Here is a 21613-nt window from a genome sequence, read left to right as displayed (position 1 = left end):
CTACCTATCGGGACTATTGCAATTCAAACAGACACTATGTCTGTAGTGTGGTACATCAACAAGCAGGGTGGAACCAGATCCTTCCCCTTATGTTGAGAAGCACTCAGACTCTGGCAGTGGGCGATCTCTTCCCAACGGTTTCTGATAGCAACGCACATCCCCAGGAAGTCCAACGTCATAGCAGACAGGCTCAGCAGAGCCATTCTCATGCCTCACGAGTGGTCTCTCAATCAGTCAGTAGTGGACAAGGTTTTCCACAGATGGAGTCAATCATGTTGCGACCTTTTCGCAACCCCTCTCAACAGCAAGTGCGAAGACTTCTTCACTCTATTCCCCCTCCCTGGCCATTCCCCCAGAGACGCTCTAGTCCAGGATTGGCCCTGGGGTCTTCTGTATGCATTCCGTTCATTTCCCTTAATTCCCAAACTGATTCAGAAAGCGACCGCTTTGGGTTCCAGGATGATCCTCATTGCCCCTTACTGGCCTCGACAAATTTGGTTCCCGTTCCTGCATCATCCTCTGTTGGAGCAGCCCTGGAGTCTGGACCCAGTGCCGGACCTGTTGGTACATCAGTTGGGCGGGCTGCACCAATCCCTTCAGTCTCTCAACCTCACAGCTTGGTTGCTCCACTTCCAACTTTAGCCAGGCTTCCACAGATTTCTCAGCCAGTACATGAAATCATCCTTTCTTCACATAAATCCACTACCAGAAAAATCCACTACCAGAAAAACCTATGCTAGTAAGTGGAAACGTTTCTCCTGCTGGGCAGAGACCAGGAATATAGATCCTTTTACAGCTCCTGTCCACACTGTTCTGGATTTTTTGGCAGAGCTCTTTCGAGGAGGCTCCTCTTCTGCCGCCATTAGAGTCCTATTGGCTGCCATCGCTAATTTTCATGCTGGACTGTTAGAGACCAGCATCATGTCCCATAAACTTTGTAAAGCCTTTCTCAAAGGAACTGTATTACTCAGGCCTCCAATTAGAGATCCCCCATCTCCGTGGGATCTGAACCTTCTATTATCTTCTCAGATTCTACCTCCCTTTGAACCTGCGGCCTCCTGTTCTTTAAAATTACGCTCCTGGAAGACTCTCTTCTTAGTAGCTATCACCTCAGCTAGAAGAGTGTCGGAACTTCAAGCGCTCTGCATTCGTCCTCCCTATCTTGTTTTTCACAAGGATAGAGTCTCACTTAGAACTAACCCTTCCTTTTTACCCAGGGTTCCTTCTGAGACAAACCTGAATCAGGCTATTGAGCTTCCTGTTTTTTTTCCTAACTATTCAAACAGAGCTGAACAAAAGCTGCACTTTTTGGATGTTCACAGGCAATTACGTTTTTATTTGGATAGGACAAAACAAATTAGGAAGTCGGAACAACTCTTCCTGTCTTATGCTGAGGGCAAGCAGGGTTTGCCAGTTTCTAAAATATCTTTATCCAGATGGCTGGCTTCAATCATATCCTTCATTTACCAATTAAGACACAAAACTCCCCGTAAAACCAAAAGCTCATTCCACCAGAGCGTTAACCACGTCGGTAGCTTTTCAAGCAAAGCTCCCAATGGAATCTATTTGTGCTGCAGCCACATGGGCCACTCCTCATACCTTTATTTCTCATTACAAGTTGGATATGGCCTCCAGGAATCGGGCTGAGTTTGGTTCCACTGTGCTCAAGAGTCTGTTCGGATGAGCCACCCAGGACTAAGGTGCTAGGGACGCTGTCCCATCCAGCAAGAATGAAGGCGAGATTGACAACTTAACATTAAGAAGTTATGTACCTACCATAACGTTCCATGTTAGTTGTCTTCTTCTCGCCTTCTTTCTTGAGTCCCACCCGCCACCCCCCTAGCCTGGACAGACTGAGAAGAATCCTTCTGATGCCGTATTCCTCTACTGGGCTATTCCTAGGTTATGTCCCCCTCTGTTACCACTGTAGGTAATCCTTATAGTTGGGACAGGTGTCTCCATGGTGTTAGCTCTACCAAACAAGGTCTGGGTATTGGACGCCTAGCATTGTTGGATATAGGGAGGGCCTCGAGCCGGTAAATAGCTCTCGAGCTTTGGTATAGGCCGAGTCGGAGCCGAGGATCAGCTCCGAACCCATCCAGCAAGAAAAAAGGCGAGAAGAAGACAACTAACATGGAACGTTATGGTAGGTACATAACTTCTTATTCAGTCATGTCCCTCTATCCTTAATGGCACCCCTAGTATTCCAAGTCTTTTTTTTTAGTCTTCAATATGATTTCTAAATTCAGTGTTCTGTTAAGGATTCCACACTCTCCTTCAAGGTTCTTTCCTTCAGCAGTTTGTTTTGTTGAAAATTGACAGTATCATCAGAACACTGGCTAGGTGTCGAGTCTACCTCCAATTTACATGCCCATGAAAGCAGTGATGACATTATGGAGCTAGATGTTAACTTCTTGAAGCTTCTCTAAAGTAGTGTTTTCAAGGACCAGATGGCAGTCACAGCTCTGGAGGACAAGAGTGCTCATAGGCTACCAGATATTTTAGCACTGTTTATAGACATTGTCATATGGTCAGGTTGATCCATTTTTAATAGTGTTTGTTGTTTTTAACCTGGTCAGTATTCATAGACATAATGGCTGTAAATCAGAGGGATCAAAGATTTCACTGTTTTAATCATTTTTTTTGTACCTTCAGTGGGTGGGGAGCAGACTTGCCACCTTGCTTATTCTTTGAGCACTATAATGGAAGTCCCATTCCCATGAATGTTTGCATTCTTTGCAAATACTTGTAAATTCCATGAAAAAATCTCTTGCATGTTATTAATTTTATACTCTGGTCTTCAGAAACTTACTGTATGGATCAAGTGCTGTACGATTGTTAATTATATAGTAAAGTATTTTATGCACTTATTATAGGGTTACCTTGTGTCTCTTCTGCATTGCTTATTGTACAGCTGTAATTTTGCTCATTGTCTAAATGTGAATCATGGCTGAAATGGGACAGCAGACCAATCCACTCACCTGGTTAACAAACATAATATAAACTATTAGGTCTTAATGAATAGTGGGACCTGTTACTTTTAATTTTGCAGTGTATGTTACTACAAACTAAGTGCAGTGAGTATTCTGTAACAGTAACAGTGTTTAATTCTGATTCAGTGGATTACAGTAATACTGGGAGTCTTAAAGGAGTCTTAAAAGGAAATTAACCTGTGACAGTTATAACATCCGGTGTGGGAACTAACTGACCCCTATTCACCAACTGAGCTGGACCTCTTGGCCGTAGTGCAGTCATACAGACCTTTTCCAGACATCATTTTACTCATCTTACAGTGTAGTCTGTCCTGCCTACTTTTGGACTGCTGTCTAAGATTTGTCACACTTGCTTCAAATGAGTGCTTGAAATATTTTGGGGCACTAAGGTCTAGAGCTGTTGGTCTAGTAGCCAAGCCCCCCCCCCATTCTAAGCACTTGTACCTATTATCTCTCCTGAAATTGTCAACATATTTATAGCCAGCTTATAGAATGTGCCCCATCTAGAATAGTCGCAAGGTGGATATGCAGAAAAATCCACTTCAGCAACATTTAACCTTTAGTTCAGAAGAACTTGTATTTCCCTCTGCTGCACTTGTATTGAAAACAGATTGGAATCTTTGTACTCGGAATTAGCAACAAGATATTGGCACATCTCTGATAATCAGCTGCTAACCATATGCTTCTTTTATTTAAACGTTCATTAAAACACTGTTAGCGGCAGTAATGGGTCATCTATTCATTTGGAACTTCAGTCTTTTTCATAATTAAAACAGTCTGGGTCTTAATTCTCTAATATTCTTTCCTGTTACCATATCCACTGGGATACCTCTCAACTCTCCCTGATTTTACACAATTTTCCTGCTTTTGCCTCATAGTTTTGCATTGTTCATTTTAAAATTTTTGATTTTCTGGTAAATCACTGAGGATTGTAGTCTGTACAAAATGATCTGATGATGTCAGTCTTCATCTATTCTTGACTGATATGTTACAGTTCTGTTCCTCAGAACCGATCCGGCCGTTCTATAGCTCGGGTCAGCCAAAAAAAATCTCTCTAGCAACAAATGTACCCACAATTCCCCTCTCCAGATGACCTCAGTTCAAGTTTACAATAGACATAAAGACTGAATAATAAAAGTCAGAAACCTGATTGAGGTATAGAATGGCCGGATCGGTTCCGAGGATCAGAACCGTAACCCATCAGTCAAGACTAGTTGAAAATTGACAACACAGATGCAACTTTATGGTAAGACATAACTTCTTTTTATCCATTAGTGTTTCAAGTGTACTATTCTTCTAAATAAAAAATGCATGTTGATCCAGAACGTATTATGTTGACCCTTTTTAAGTCAACTAGAATTATATTTAAAATTGTCCCTGATTTTGGGTTTTTGTCTGTGCCCCATTGTTTTGTATTTGCCCATAGTTCTTGAACAAAGAAGATGCTTATCTGCACCAGTCTTGTTAATACTGTGTCATGATATCCATCCAAATTTAAATGCACCCCATATCCACTGTACTGGGTACATGAAAAAATGCCAATGGACTAAAATTTGCACATTTCAATGCAGGAAACAGGCAAAAAATCAAAGTATCTCATTTTGATTACTGTATAGCAGCAAGCCATTTTTGTAGCCCTGGAAATTTGGCTAAAGTTACCTGAATGACTGTCACCCTTCTCCACTATGCTATTTTTTTGATGTACTAGAACATATAAAAGCAAAGGAGAGTGGCCAGTACTGGGCAAAGACAGTCCTGCCATGGTTTTCCACCTCTAAATAAATCCAAGCCTTTGCACATTATGAATCCATCAAACTATAAGTTAATCAGTGTGCCTAAACTCCTCACTATTGTCTGCAGCAACATTTCAGTCTGAAAATATTAATGGGTCACCAAGTATAGTTCAGTGGTCTCACTCGACTAATCTGAGGACCTGCTGGAATGGGCACACACTGGTAGAGAACATTTACTTGATGGGAGTTTAGTCTCCTTATCTAACTTCTCCCATTAAGGTACTGTCTGTCTGTCTCCACCTGTGACCATCTTTTCTTTGCAATATTGCTCACCAGTAAAATCCAATGAACACAAATTGTGTGTCTGTCCAGCAGCATTAATAATTGTGACATAATCTTCCTGAGTCTAGCACTAACAGATGCCCATTGGTCTCCTCTAAATTCTGTTTCACTAAATGAAGCTGCCTGCTGCTTCAGTCAGATCCTAACCATTCTTATTAATTGTTCACCCATTAAAAAAATGTAGTCAGGAATAACTCCCAGAATCAAAAAGCTAATGATTAATAAAGGCCGTTCATGGGACTCATCAGAAATTGCATCTCTCTAGTAAAAGTCTTTTGGCTTTTCCTGGTTAGGGGTTGCCACAGTGGAACTCTGGTCCGCTCATGATAGGCAGTGGATTTTTACAGTGCCAAGTTGCCAGCCTGACGCCCAACCTTCAACGAAGGCATGCCCATTCACGCTCGCACCTACCTGTATTGTTTTTAACTTCACTCGACCGCCGGGGAGGACATGCAGACTCCACATAGAAGGTGCTCCAGCCGATAATCGAACGGGAGAACCTCTTGCTTTGAGGCGACAACACTAACCGCTGCACCATTGCATCTCCATAGTAAGCTCTGCGCATAGTAAAGTAACATATGCCTTCCTCAAAAGTAGATATTTCTTCATCAAACGGCAAAGACAGCGTGTACATAACTCCGATTCATAGTTCATAGATTAGTACTAGGCTAACTGCCCTTGTGAGCCATTTTAAGCCTAGCCAGTTATCCCTTGTGAGTCTCAAACCCTGAACTTTGTGTTTGTAAGGCAAACACCTTAACCATTAGGCCAGCCTCCCCAACTACAGATGCTCCAGTCACTGAAAGTTTCGATAAACAGTTTCTTAATTCCATTCAAAATCTTAGCTCATCACACATCACATCACATGATACACTTCCCCTTCTCACAAGAATCCTCCTTTTTTCTATTTTCACAGTATATGCGTTGATGGTAAGTTCTCATGAAAGTCAAACCAGGGTTCCCAGCCATTGACGACCTCCCACAGTCATTACCACTTCTTCCATAGTACTCCAGTGCTGGAAGCAGTCCCTTGTATTTTCTTTTCATAAAAGTGGTCCCTCCATAGCCGTGAATATCTGTTGATCCATTTGCATTACTTTACTTCTGCCACTATTGAAAGTAGTGGAAAATGTGTCTACAAACAGTGTGGAATGTATATAGAACAGTAGTTGATTATCTCATGCTCAACATGGTTTTAGACTCATTTATAGAAGTAGCACAGCCCTTTTCAAACTGTAGCGTATATCCACATTGAATTTCTCAAAGAAAAATGTATTGGTGCATTTTTTCTTTAACTTATGGATAGCTTTATTCAAACTCTTCAGATCACTAGCTTCTCCATCACTATAAGGTGGTTCACCATTTCCTTAGGTAACAAATATTCAGGAGTAAAAGTGGAACATGTCTTTCAGCAAAAGACTGCAGCTGCCTGGGTGTCTCTCAAGGTTCATTACTAGGCCCACTTCTATTTACTATGTTTGTAAGCAATATGGCATTCAGCGTAAACAATGACAAGTTATCCAGTATGTCTACAACTCCACGGTTGCATTATTTAATGCTTTTTCATACTCCTGTGCATTGTCATCCTTTTCACTCAAAGTATGACTAAATTACATGGGTTTGCTCATAAAGGCAACCAAAACCAAACTAATCCCACCTTACAGCTTAAAAAAAACTCTACATTTTCTGTCTTCATCACAAATAACACGTCAAACTGGGTAGACTTTGTGCTAATCATTGTTGTCAGACAAAACCAGTCAGTGAAAAAAAAAATTTCAGCAAACATAACTGTTTTTATGTGCTATACTTTTTTGTTACTTTTCATGATTTTTTTGTTGTTGTTTAGTAGAATAATATTGCACCTACTTAGTGTCATTATTTGATGTGGTTGTTATTATCTTGGTGATGTCTCCCCATGGCCAAGCTGGATGTTCCCGATTAGCAAATTAAAATAAATAAATTGCATTGCCAGAATGTTTCTAACCTTATGACTGACTAGTTGGTCATTTCACTGTGTGCACTTGTCAGATTTAGTGGCCACTTCATGCAGATGGTGAAATATTGGCATTTTGTTAGAAACTTGCTGCTGGGCTGGGAAAGATGGTAGTTGCCGTTTGTCTGCCATCACAGATTTGTCACTGAGAAGCTGAAAACATGTGACCAGAGAAGAAATGACAACTGGAATATGCTTCCCAAAAATGTATGATGCTGTTTGCCATGTCTGCTGTCGCTTGGAAGAACTATAATTATTTGCGGTTTGCTAAGTGGTCTGATTTAAGTTGTGGCCTCACTACTGGTGGTAATAGAATGGGGAACCTAACCATCGAGATGCCCCTGTTGTTCATGTGTGTTTGTAGACCACTGTAACAATACAGTATGATACTGCTGGGCCTTTTTCTACATTTCTTTATGTGGACATAGCAATGATGTAGGGCTTGGAAAAAAATGAGCATAATGCTGAAGTAAAATAATACATTTTATTTTGTTAGAATTGGCTGTGACATTTAACAGGTACTACTGATGTATGTGTTTTTAGAGTAAAAATGTACTTTTCTGTACCTTCCAAACAATTTTGAAATGACAGTCCCAGTACTAGCCCTCGTGTCACATGATTTGTCAGATTTTTGTATTTCATCGTTACCTTGTTCTACTAGCTTAACATTGCACTTTTTATGATATTGCTGCCATGCTGGTGTATTTGTGTCTTTTATTCCTAGCCCTCTGGTGGTTACTTGAACTACAGAGCTAGCAAGCTTCTCGTTCTGACTTCAGGTATTGCTACATGGCTATTACCAACCAGTTTTGAGTGTGAATCTGGTTGCTGTCTGAGACGGTGCTACCCTCAGGCAGTTTTTAACCTTAAAAAAAGGTGGTGGCTTGAGCAGAATCTTAAATATAGTCACAAAGCAAAAAACAGCACCCTGCAGTAAAGTCCCATTCATACTGAATCACAATGAAATGTGTTTTAGCCTTTGAAATGGCTAGATATTTGGGTATTTTTTTTTTTCTGTTTCTGTGAACGAATAGCTGCCTTTTCATGTTTGCTGCTTGCAAGGTTTTAAAATAAGTAAGAAAAATGTATTGACAGTATTTTTGAGCCTTTTTAAAACTTTGAATTGATGTTCATCTTTTTGTTTGCTTTTTTGCTTCTCAGGAGGCAAATAAAAATGCTTCTGAGTTAGTAAATGAAGAACAGAGGGCTAAAACCAGAGCAGTCAGAAGACGACTTAAGAAAAAGGTAAATCTCATTATTTTTATTTAATCCCTCAGTTTTGGAAAGAACAGGCTTTAGGTAGTCAAATAATAACACATGACTTTATTTCTGGTAATAAAGGTGTTTATTTACATTCTTTAGATTATAAGGTAGGAAAAACTGGAAATAAATGAATCTGTTGTTATAGTTAAGTAACGTCTATTTAATTAAATATTTTATTAGATTTTCCTAATTTATATCATTTATGTATTATAATACTGTCACTATATAGTTTATACTTCTGCATCAGTAGCACTTATTGTAGTGTGTATAGTTGTTTGAATTAGAGTTAGTGATATATCTGTTGTTGACTAAATTGTATTTGCAATCACTAACAAAATGTTCAATTGTAATATTCCATCCTGCTTTTATTTAATGCATAAAAGCAATAACAATTCAATTGGAAAAAATAGCACATGACTTTAATGAGAAAATCTTGAGCATATCATAGGAACCATACATCTGGCACAAAGGACATATGTTTTTTTAGATGGTAGTACAAGTTGCATTGAAAGTCTGAAATGTATATAGTACCGTTTATGTTTAGTTTGTTTTTAACTCCCTTTATTTTTCTATTTTGGTTGCCTTCTGTTATGCCTTATTAGACTGAACATTCCTTTCAATACAACTAAGAATTCCCATCATTCTCAGGTTTTGAGTTTGTCTGCAGCTTTAAGGTGAAGGAACAGTGGGTTTTGCATACTTGTTTTATTTGGATCCTTTTGGCTTTGTGTGCATGCTGTAACATAAAGAGTAGCCAACCTGAAGGTGCAAAGAGAGGTGTTCCCATCTTTGACACTGGTGGCCATTGTTGTGGTTAGAGTGGCTGAAGACCAAAAGAGAGAAATGAGTGGCAGTGGCCTGGCTTACTTATTCTGAGAACTAGGGCACAAGCTTCACACTGTCATTCTGCGTATGATGTGACAGCAAGCAGGCAGACAAGTGACCATTGAGGGAGACGAGGAAGTGGTTCTAGCTTGCAGTTGCATAAACATGTGGTCACTTAGACACCCTCTGACATTATTGCTGGGGGCTGTAACCCCTGCTCACACTTACTGAGAATAAGCATATTATGGGAAATTGGTGCATGCATTTATTTGAAGATAGCAAGTTGAGAGGAGGGATAAAAATTGAATTTTGAAATTTTTGGTGAGGCCTCAGATGTTGTAGCCATGACTTTTTCAGTTTGGGGCTTCACAGATCATATGGGATCAGAGGACAGGACTCCTTAAAAATCATGTTGGACACAAATGTATGACCAAGTTGAACACTGTTTCGGGGAGTTGATAATTACTGTGCTCTATATCTCTGGTGTTTGCTGTGCAGACAAAAACATGCTAACACATTCACTGAACAGAGTACCAGGAAACAAAGTAAGAAATGCTTGTTTGCAGCTGTACCAAATAAGGGAAGATCATCCTAATATTTGGAAAGGCTGGGTGAGTGCAGGGGTATGAACCCATGATTGTGACTTAGACAAGCCAAGATTGATTAGTGACCCAGATGCTGGGGGAGCTGGCCATGGAGGATGTGAGAGAGTAGATGATGCTGTCTCGCCTGTTATAGGTGGGTAGATGGGGGGGTGTTTCTGGACCTGGACCTTTCACACTGGTAGAGGCTGGAACAATGCATCAGCCAGTACTTGCTTTGGCACATGCAGAGGGTTGCAGTGATGATTTGTGTTGTACCCCAGGTGTTGTACGTGTGGACGGATCCATGTGAAAAAAAGGCCCATCATTATAACCCCCCACTTCAGCAGTATGTGCATCTAGCAGCCAGAGAGATAGAAGGTAGAAGGCCTGCACCTGTTTGGATGACAGCCTGATTGGGAGTTTTTAGGCAGTAGATTTGGAGGAAAGAAATAATTGAGGGGAAAAGAAAGATTTTGACCTACATTTAGTGAGCCAAGAACGATATTGAGTCTGGGAGGTGACTCGGAAGTTTTAAAACTGTGAGATGTAAATTCTGTGGTACAGGGTTTGATTTCAGATTCCATTTGTCTACTGTGTGACCTTGAGCAAGTCATTTAACCAGACAGTGCTTGGGGACCACTGGGAATTTGGGCTAGGCTTTTCATTGGTTCTCTGAATTGCAAGCCTAGCAACTACCTGTGAGCTGTCATCTACAGTGGATATAAAAAGTGTGCACACTCCTGTTAAAATGCCAGGTTTTTGTGATATAAAAAATGAGACCACAGTAAATCATTTCAAAACTTTTCCCACCTTTAATGTGACCTATGACCTGTACAGTTCAATTGAAAAACAAGCAAATCTGTTACGGGAAAATATGAAAAAAATAAAAAAAGTACAGTAAGTTGATTGCATAAGTGTGCACACCCTTAAACTAATACTTTGTTGAAGCATCTTTTGCTTTAATTACAGCATTCAGTCTTCCTGAGTACACACCTGCCATTAATTAGAGAGACTGCACTTAAGTTACCTGGCACTTGCTCACTAAAGCAATTATATAAGTCAGCACTAAAAATTAAAAGCACTACACCCTCACTCCCCACTGGCCCTGGTTTTCAATTATTAAGGAATTCCCACTATTATTCTAGCATGTCCAAAGGTCAGTTGTCAATCTCCTCTCCGGTCCAGCTGGTGAATCTGGGAATCTTGAGGCAATGTTACAACTGCCTCATGTACACAGACAACCCTCTCCTCCTCCCAACAAATTCCAACACATGTGAGAGATGCAACCATATAGCCAAACTGGAGGCTAAGCTCTCTCAACTCAGTACTGGCATAACCAGTCAGGAGGAGAAGGAAACCACACTCACTACAATTCCAGTCTCACATAGACCTACCACGACAGCAAACCAAACACATAATCACACAAAAACATACTCGGAGGCTCTGAATAAAGATCTGCTGAAGCAGCAGAGACCTCCAAAGCAGACACCCAAACAGCCGCTACCCCAAAACAAAACACGTGCAACACATATCTCACAAAGCCAGTGTGCCAAACAGTCACAGCCCTTAAGACTAAACAACACACCTGATACACTTGTAATAGGTGACTGTATCGTCAGGCACACTGACGTCCCGCTCACCAGGCTGAACAAGGAGAGGGTCACGGTGAGCAGCCTGTCGGGCGCTAGGATCCGCCACATAACACAAGCACTCAGGTCACTCCAAGGCAAGTACAAATATGACTCAGTCATTGTCCATGCTGGTGTGAATGACCTGAGACGTACCTCCCTGGACTACATGAAAAGGGACATAAAGGAGCTCTCTGAGCATGTAGCCCAGGCCGGTATGACCCTGACCTTGAGTAGCATCTTACCCTCACCAAGAATGATGCCACAATATGAAGACAAGATGATCAATTTCAACAATTGGCCTAAGTACTGGTGTCATTCAAAGGGGATCCAATGCCTGTCAGCTTGGGATGATATGCTCGACAAGCCATGATGCTTCGCTAGGGACGGCTTGCACCTGTCACCCCTGGGCTTTCGGATATTGGCAAAGGCTCTTGCTACCCCCATAGTGCCTTTTTTAGACAAGGCTCAGAAGACAAACCCACCTCCATAGGTATCACAAGGGATAAGAAACTAAGAGTAATGCTACTCAACGCCAGAAGTCTAAACCTCAAGATGCACTCGAAACTCTCCTTAACATGGAGAACATCGATATCTGTGCAGTAACAGAAACCTGGTTCAGGGCTCCCGAGAGCACCCCAGCACTACCAGGTTATACCTCATACCATGCTTTTCGGCCCCAAAACTTGGACCGAACCACAAAAGGAGGGGGAGTATCGATATTCATCAAAGATACCCACACCTCCAGGTTGGTGGCAAAGCACGAAGCATCAGAGACTATCCATGTGCAACTAACAGTGGGTAAAACTGCCTTCCAGTTTATAGCCTGCTACAGACCACCCTCCCAAACCCAGGAACTCGGCCTTCCTGAGAACACTGGAAAATATGAAGGTCTCTCCAAACACCATTATATTGGGTGACTTCAACTACCCAAACATAGACTGGGAGCATTATTCTAGCTCCAACACCCTAGCCCAAAGGTTCCTAGAATTTATAAACTCAAATGCTATGGAACAACTTGTTACCACTCCCACAAGAGGGGAAAACATACTGGACCTGATCATCACCAACATGGAGACTCTATGCTCCAGACCAGAAGTGTATCCCTCACTGGTCAGATCATACCATAAACTAATCTCACTGGATGTTCACATCCCGACCCCACCCCCTGCCCAGAAAACCACAGTGAAAAACTTCTCTAAAGCAAATTTCACACTCCTCAAAACTGAGGTGGAATCCTTCAAAGCCCCCGGGCCTGTGGAAAATATGGCCCAGACCGCAGAATCCTTTATAAACGCATTCTATGAACACCTTCAGGAATGCATGGATCATGCGATCCCAAATAAAACCAAGACCCAATCCTCCAAAGGCAGACGTCCTGTCTGGTGGACCCCAGCCATAAACAAACTATACAATAGAAGGAGGAAGCTACTAAATGATGGAGCAAAATCCCAAAAGGGAAGGCATCACTGATCAGTATTAGCAAAAACTACGGGCACACATAAAATTGTCTAAGGCTAGCTTCGAGAGAAAAATTGCACAGGACACTAAGGATAATCACAAGGCTTTCTTTAGTTATGTTAGGAACCTGGGTGGTAATTCCCAGATATGCTCAGAATTAGTCCAAAATGACAAAAATACACCGAACCCACAGACATTGCCAACATCCTAGCTGACAGGTTCAGCGCAAACTTCTCCCCCCCCCTCCCCACCAAAAGGGCAAATATCTATCCCAGCAGAGTGCTGCCCCCCTGACATCTCAGATGCTCAGGTAAGAGCTGCCCTCTCCAAAGCAAAAAACACAGCATCAATGGGACCAGATGGTGTCCCGGGCTGCGTCCTACATGAACTCCAAGAAGAGCTAAACCCAAACATAAAACTACTGTTCAATCTCAGCCTTACTACAGGATATGTGCCCAAAGAGTGGCGTACAGCAACAGTGGTCCCTCTCCATAAAGGTGGTGCCTCAACGGATCCTGGAAACTATCGCCCCATAAGCCTGACTAGCTTGGTCTGCAAAGATTTGGAAAGGATCATCATGGACCTCATAAATAAAGATATTGGGGACCTACAAACACTGGATCCTACCCAGTTCGGCTTTAAGGGCAGATCCTGCCTCTTAAACCTGGTTGATTTCTTTGAAACAGTCACCAAGGCCATTGACGAGGGGAAGGTGGTCCACACAGCCTACCTAGACCTCGCAAAAGCCTTCGATACAGTACCCCACTCGGGCATTATAGATAAGCTCACCAGCTTAAATATAAAACCCCTATGTCACTAGATGGATTGCAAACTGGCTCAAGGATAGAACCCACATGGTTAGAATTGCTGGAGCCATGTCAGACTCCAAACCAGTTACAAGTGGTGTCCCACAAGGCTCAGTCCTGGGACCTCTCTTGTTCGGTATATATTTCTCAGAGGTACAGGCCAACACGGAAGGACTGTGGCTGACCAAGTTCGCAGATGACTGCAAACTGGGCGCCATAATCGACTCTTCAGTCGACACAAGCATCCTCCAAAAGGGCCTCATAGAAACAGACAACTGGTGCCAGAGCCATGGCCTCAAGCTAAATGCCAAAAAGTGTATAGTCATCCCTTTGGCAAAAACAAAGTGCCCACAAATTACCACATAGGTGGTAATCCATTAAGAACAGAAAAAGTAATTAGGGACCTGGGGACCCAAGTTGATAGCAATCTCTCATTTGACAACCACGTGGCCAAAGTGGTTAGAAAAACATTTTATATAGCCCACCTAATCATGAAGGGATTCACATCTAGATCAGGGGATGTCATCGTGCCTCTTTACTCATCCCTCATCAGGCCCATAATTGAGTACAATGCCCCTTTTGGGATGTACCTTACCAGACACCTGCAGCAACTGGAAAGACCCCAAAAGTACCTCACCAAGAGGATCAAAGGGCTCAAACAGGTGCCATATGCTGCCCGGTTAAAGAAACTCCAGCTCTACTCAGTGGCATACCGCCTGTTCAGGGGCGATCTGTGCCTGACGTATAAAGCCATGTCCAACCAGGAATTAATGGACATGCTGCACCTCAGAAAATCCAAATCCCATCGAGCTACGCGCTCGAGAGACTTGAACCTCAGCACTGAAATAAATAGGACATGCTGGAGGGACAGATTCATAACCCAGAGGCTCCCTTCACTCTGGAATAAAATCCCAGTCCAGGTTAGGCAAAGTCCCTCATTGACTCTCTTCAAGAGGAATCTTGATGAGTGGATGGGAAATAGAAAATTCACCCAGGGGATCACTCCAGTGGCTCTTCTCGACAGACCCTAAGGGAGGTGATCAGAAGGGCCATCTATCATATAGGGAAATGTGGTGGCAAATTTATACTGATGCAGCCTCTGCCCCAGGTTTGAATGAGAGTTTGACTATCAAACCATTACTACATAAATTGAGTCATTAATATTTATACAAAAATGTTTTTTTTTTTTTTTTTTTTTTAATGTATTTATTGTGGTTATAACGTGTTATTTGGGTTAATATGTATATTTAGTGATGTATAGTGAATATTTATCAATTTTTTTGGGTTAGTGTTGAATATACACACTTATAATTACTGCATGTTCATTCACTTGCATTTTTTGTATTTTTAAACTTGTTTGAAATATTTTTGGCAGCTTACATTAGTTTAAGTAACTTTAGAGTACGGTACATACAAAGTATTAATTAAGTGTGTACACCTTTATTAGATTTTTGGCGCCAAAGACTTTTTAAAAATGGTTAGGAATTCAATATGGCATTTAGTTCTGATGAAGCCTGTATTAATAACGGGTGAAAGCGCTCAACTAGTTTTTACAATTGTGTGGTGTTTTGTATGATATTATATTAAATACGTGGATTTTTACCAGACGCTGCTTGCACGAGTTATTTCAATCCTTTTCCTGACTTCTCAAGCATACATAGCGTGGCGTTAGCAGTGTTTTTCTTTTGAAGTTCATTGGATATACCATGGAACACAGTGAAGACAGTCATCAAAAAGTGGAGAAATATGGGACAACAGTGAAGTTGCAAAGAACTGGACGTCCCTCCAAAACTGATTAAAAGACAAGACGAAAACTGGTCTGGGAGGCTGCCAAGAGACCTACAGAAACACTAAAGGAGCTGCAGGAATTTCTGGCGAGTACTGGTTGTGTACTACATGCGACAAGAATCACCCATATTCTCCATATGTCTGGCCTATGGGATAGGGTTGCAAGACGGAAGCCTTTTCTTACACAGAAAAACATCCTGGCCCATATAAAATTTGCGAAACAATACATATAAAATTTGCGAAACAATACATAGTCTCCCAAAAGCATGTGGGAAAATGTGTTATGGTCTGAGACCAAGGTTGAACGTTTTGGCCACAATTGCAAAAGGTAAGTTTGGTACAAAAACAACACTTCGTATTACCAAAAGAACACCATCCACACGGTGAAGCATGGTGCTGGCCATGTCATGCTTTGGGGTTGCTTTTCTTCAGCTGGAACTGGGGCTTTAGTCAAGGTGGAGGGAATTATGAACAGTTCCAAATACCAGTCACCTTTTGGCCCAAAACCTTCAGGCGTCTGCTAGAATGCTGAAGATGAAGAGGAATTTGACCTTTCAGCACGATAATGACCCCAAGCTTTCATCCAGATCAAGAAAAGAATGGCTTCATGAGAAGAAAATTAAAGTTTTGGAATGGCCCAGCCAGAGCTCGGACCTAAATCCAATAGAAAATCTGTGGGGTGACCTGAAGAGGGCTGTGCACAAGAGATGCCCTCGCAATATGACAGATTTGGAGCACTTTTGCAAGGAAGAGTGGGCAAATATTGCCTTGTCAAGATGTGCCATGCTGATAGGCTCCTACCCAAGAAGACTGAATGTTGTAATTAAGTCAGAAGGTGCTTCAACAAAGTATTAGTTTAAGGGTATTCACACTTAAGCAACCAGCTTATTGTACTTTTTTATTTCTTATATCCCCGACCCCCCCAACAGATTTTTGTTTTTCAGTTGAATTGTACAGGTTATGGGTTACATTAAAGGTGGGAAAAGTTTTGAAATTATTTATTGTGGTCTCATTTTTTTTTTAAATCACAAAAACCTGGTATTTAAACAGGGGATGTTATGTGATCCTATCTCTCCTACATTCTGTACTGATGGGCTCGGAGCCGATCCCTCGGCTCCGACTCGGCACGCTATGCTATAGAGCGAAGCCTCTTATTGGCTGAGCTATTCTCTATCCCAGGATGCACCACCACTAATCCCCCAGATCTCGTTTGCCTCTTACAAGCTAGGACGTGGTCTCAAACTTGGCTGAGCTAAGTACTGTTTTCTTTCAAAGTTCCTGTCAGGAAATTGGTTATTCTTACCCAAAAAGCTGTTTTAACAGCTATTGTTGTTGTACGAGTGTGTTTTGAAGCATTTTGTTGTGAAAAATTGTGTTTTTGATTAAGGGAAAGGTTTCCCGTTTAAGTTAGAGGGGCCTTCCCCTATTCTTCAGCTAGTGTCTATTATTTTTTCTAGGAGGTCAAGTACCTGTTTAAATTAGAGGGTCTTGGCCCTCCTTTTCTGTATTTTTTCTTTTTAATATTGTATTGTGTCGTGTAAAAAAAAAAAAAAAGTTGGTTTAAAATTTTTGTATTGTGTTAAAATCTCATTCTGAGCAGATAGATCTACTTTATCTTGTTGCAGTGTTTTTTGCTAGTCAGTTAAGATGTCAAAAGAACATAGACCCTCAGGGTTCAAAAAGTGCACGAGGTGTGGTTATAAAATGTCTATAACCGATTACCACTCCTCATGCGTATATTGTTTAGGCGCCAAGCACCTACAGGAGTCCTGTAGCATGTGTCACGCCTTTTCTTCTAGAGTCCTCCAAGAGAGGAAGAATACATTAATATTGAAAGGGCTGATTAAACCCTCCTTCGAGGATGCCTTATCTTCCTCTTCCTCTCCTACTAAGAAGAAAGCGTCGGCTCCGACCAGCCCGTCGGAACCGACTGCTAAGAAACCTAGGCAGGCTTCTTCATCGGCTCCACGGACTTCGGAGCCGAGGGCGGAACGGTCTGCCTCAATGCCTCCAGTCTCGACGACTCTGGTTTCAGAGCCGAGGATTGGGGCATCGAGAGGCGGGTCACCTTCATCGATTCCACTGATTTTGGAGCCGATGAGGGTTGCCGGCTCAGACTCTTCCCCTTCGGCGCCAAAGCCCTCCTCGGCACCAAGGGAAATTGTTTTGGGATCTCCCTCGGAACCGATATTGGGCGAGTCCGTTCGGAGCCGGTCCCCCTGTCCTTTGGAGCCGATGGAGAAGTCGGTTCGGACCCGATCGGTGTCATCTAGATCCTCCAAGATGTCTGATTCGGACATCGACAGGGTGCTCCTAAGACTTTTCCAGTCTCCTGTGTTCCAAAAGTTAGTTTCGGCTCCAGCCCATTCGGCTTCGGAGCCGATGGTCCACCCTGTAGTTATGGTTCCTCCTCCAACAGCCTCGGCACCGTTGGAGCCAGTGCTGGTGGAACCGATGGAGGTTTTCGGGTCGGGCCCGACCCTTACTCCAACCCCGGCTCTCGAGTCGGAGTTCGGTATGCGGACCTCCTCTGTCGGCCCCGGGGGGGACGCTTCGGGACTGATGTTTTCGGTCCCAAGCCTTCCTCTCGGTGCGTCGGCTGCGTGGGTACCGTCTACTGTCGTGGCCACGGAGGTGGGACCTTCCCAGGATTCTGGTGGTCCGGCCTTCAGGGCCATGAGGAGTGCGTTAGCCAAATCTTATTTGGCTACCTCCACGGTCTCTCCAGCACCTTCCATGCATACGGAGACTGGGTCTTTGGCAGTCCCCCTGTCCTTAGACAGCGGAGCCCCAGGGCCTGAGGTCACCCCCACTGGGGGTCCCCCCCCTGGAGGTCCCTCTGAAGCTTCTTCGGAGGAACCCCCAAGGAAAAGATCGTGCAAGAGGAAGCACGTTGACTCCCCCGATGAGTCTCTCACGTCAGACACTGATCTTGATGATGCAGAGGGTTCCCCTAAGTCGTCCTCAGATGATGTCTCCTTTGCAGACATCCTGGAAGCCCTCAAACAACGAGGTGGCTGGCAATCCAAACCCCCTTCTGCTGACGAGTCAGTGTTCCTTAAGGCCTTCGGGGCTCAGCCCTCCGCCTCCTGGGTGTCTCCGCCCTTCGACGAGCTCCTAGATTTGATCTGTCGAAGGGCGTGGGAACACCCAGACTCTGTGGAACCGGTGCCTGCTCGCCCAAATAAGTTCCTGTCAGCACCCCCAGAAAAGGAGTTTTTGACGAAAGGTGTGGCTGTAGATGCCTTGGTGGTGGCATCTGCTACCCAGCAAGATGTAGCAGAGGCTTCGACGTCCGTCCATCCTCCTAATAAGGAGTCTAGGAGCATGGATCGGTACGGTAAGCGCACCCTTAGTTCAGCGGCCTTTACTTTAAGATCCCTGAGCTATTTAATGCACTTCACCAGGTTTCAGAGGGATCTGATCAAGGAGCTTTCAGATACCCTCTTGGGTAACCTACCTGAGCAGCTGGCCCAGACGGTTGGCTCTCAGTTGGCTACGCTGTCATCCATATCAAACTCGTCCATGAGGCTCATTTCTTATGCAGCCGAAGGGGCGAGTAGAGCGGCGGGTACAGATGTTGCTCTACGGAGGCAAGCCTGGCTCCGCCTGTGTCATTTTGCGGAAGCCTTCAAGTCTTCCTTTGCCGACGCCCCCTTTGATGGGTCCTCTTTGTTTGGACCCAAGGTAAAGGACACATTGACCCGCTGCGAGCAAGAAGGTAAGATTTGACTGCCGTAGGGGCACGATTTTCCACTCCCTTTCGGCCTTACCCCAAGGCTAAAAGAGGAGGGAAAATGTGGTTCCGTAGATCTCAGAAGTCTTATCCCTCACAGCAGGACGATCCCCCTTCTAGAGGCAGAGGAGGGGGAAATTCTTCTGGAAGACGCCACCCCAGAGGCGGCAGAGGCCCCCGCAACACTGGAGACCGCGAGTCCTTTCGTGGCTCTTCAGCCTTTCACAGTCCCTGAGGGATTGCCCGACTGTGCAGCTCCGGAGCCAATCGGGGGTCGTTTTTCAAGGCACCTAAAAGCCTGGGAAGGTATCACTCAGGACCGATGGGTGCTTCGAATTATCGCCGGAGGTTATGCCATTCCCTTTTCTCACTCCCCACCTCAGTCCAAGAAAATCCCGGACCCGCCACCCAGTCAACGGGAAATTGCAGCCTTAGAAGTCTCAAAGCTGCTTCAAAAAGGAGTCATCCAACCGGTCCCCGCAGACCAGATCGGATTAGGGACTTACTCAAGATTCTTTTTGGTGCCAAAAAAGACCGGGGACTTGAGGCCCATTTTGCATCTCAGCATTCTAAATCGTTCAGTCAAAAAGTCCAAGTTCCGAATGGTCACCCTTCTACTATTGCAGAGCCTACAAGCCACAATATCACTGGGCACTTCCCTTGGAATCACCTTCAGTTGGCCAAAGTCTGTGTTGCTGCCATCTCAACGCATAAGATTCATCGGAGTAGAGATAGACTCAAACCAAATGCGGGTCTATCTTCCTACAGAAAGGATACAAACCATACAGGCTCAAGTTCGAGCCTTACTTCCCAGATCCAAAGCCCCAGCCAGAATGGTCCTGCAGCTATTGGGATCTATGTCCGCCACGGTTCTTCTAGTTCCCCTAGCAAGGTTGCACATGAAAATTCTCCAGTGGCTTCTTTCAACACAGTGATCCTTTCAAGATCTCCCTCTCAGTCACCTCATATGGATCACGGAAACCTGCAAACGGGACCTTCGCTGGTGGCTGGTGCCCTCCAATCTGGATCAGGGACGACCCTTTGTTCCTCCTCCTCCTGTGGCCACTTTGACTACGGACGCCTCCCAGGTGGGGTGGGGGGGGGGGGCATTCCCTGGGCAGGTCAGTCCAAGGCAAATGGCATTTGGAAGAGAGCCTTCTTCATATCAACATCTTAGAAATGAGGGCGGTGTTTCTGTCCCTACAAGCCCTTCATGATTACCTCCCTCAGGGCGTAATTGCCGTTCACTCCGACAACATGTCAGTAGTCTGGTACCTGAACAAGCAGGGAGGGACCAGATCCTACCCCCTTTGCAGAGAGGCCATGAGAGTTTGGGAATGGGCAGTGTCTACCAAACGATTTCTAGTGGCGACTCATATCCCTGGCAAGTCCAATGTCATAGCCGACAGACTGAGCAGAACGATCCTCTGTCCACACGAGTGGTCTCTGAGCAATACGGTTGCAACTCAGATTTTCAGCAAATGGGGAATTCCTTGTTGCGATCTCTTCACAACCCGATGAATGCGAAGTGCAGAAAGTTCTTCTCCCTCACCCCGGACCCGGGGGAGAGCCCTATGGGACGCACTAGCCCATCTTTGGCCCACCGGTTTGCTATACGTCTTTCCCCCAGTTCCCCTCCTTCCCGGAGTGATCCAAAAGGCGTCTCACTTGGGGAGCAAAATGATCTTAGTTGCTCCTTACTGGCCTCGTCAGGTATGGTTCCCCTATCTTCGGAAATATGCACTGGACGGTCCATGGTTCCTGGATCAGATCCCAGACCTATTAGTTCATCAGTCGGGACTACTCCACCAGTCCCTCCACACCTTGAAATTAACAGCTTGGCTCCTCCTCTTCTGACTATAGTCAGGAATCATACCTTAGACCCGGAAGTCATACATATCTTATCTTCGGCCCACAAGTCTGCCACTAAGAAGTTGTATACTAGCAAATGGAAGAGATTTGCTATTTGGGCTCAACTCCGAGGTCTGGATCCCATCACTATTCCTGTATCAGAAGTCCTGAAATTTCTAACTTCCCTATTCAATCAAGGTTCCTCAGTCTCTACCATCAAGGTTCAATTGGCAGCTATTTCCAATTTTCACGAATCTATAAACCCACCTTTAATGAGCAACAGATTGTGTAAGACCTTCATGAAAGGTGCTGCGCTTTTACGACCTCCGATTTCTCATCCTGCTCCTCCATGGGATCTTGATGTGGTGTTATGTGCCTTAACTCCCCCCCCCCCCCCTTCGAACCGGCAGCAACATGTGATTTGAAATTTCTATCGTGGAAAACTGCCTTTCTGGTTGCGATTATTTCAGCCAGAAGGGTTTCAGAGCTTCAAGCTTTGTCTGTAAAACCTCCGTACCTCGTTTTTCACAAAGATAGAGTATCTCTCAGGCCAAATCCATCCTTTGTCCCTAAGGTTTGTTCCGGTTTTTGTCTACAACAGTCATTAGAA

General features: G+C 43.9%; 1 protein-coding gene and 1 long non-coding RNA gene across 2 annotated transcripts in view; both read left to right on the top strand.

Annotated features, from left to right (window-relative positions):
* Nucleotides 1-21613, top strand: part of LOC122789742 (MORC family CW-type zinc finger protein 4-like) — an 844690-nt gene that overhangs the window by 244263 nt on the left and 578814 nt on the right. The gene's annotated exons all lie outside the window — the stretch shown is intronic.
* Nucleotides 8212-21613, top strand: part of LOC122789743 — a 152957-nt gene continuing 139555 nt past the window's right edge. The window contains exon 1 of the long non-coding RNA XR_006362871.1: nt 8212-8306. This is a non-coding gene — a long non-coding RNA (uncharacterized LOC122789743). The remainder of the gene's footprint in view (nt 8307-21613) is intronic.

Source organism: Protopterus annectens, chromosome 15.part0, assembly GCF_019279795.1.
Source record: "Protopterus annectens isolate FY-2018-M chromosome 15.part0, PAN1.0, whole genome shotgun sequence".
Taxonomy (NCBI): domain Eukaryota; kingdom Metazoa; phylum Chordata; order Ceratodontiformes; family Protopteridae; genus Protopterus; species Protopterus annectens.
This window is presented reverse-complemented; position numbering and strand designations above follow the sequence as displayed.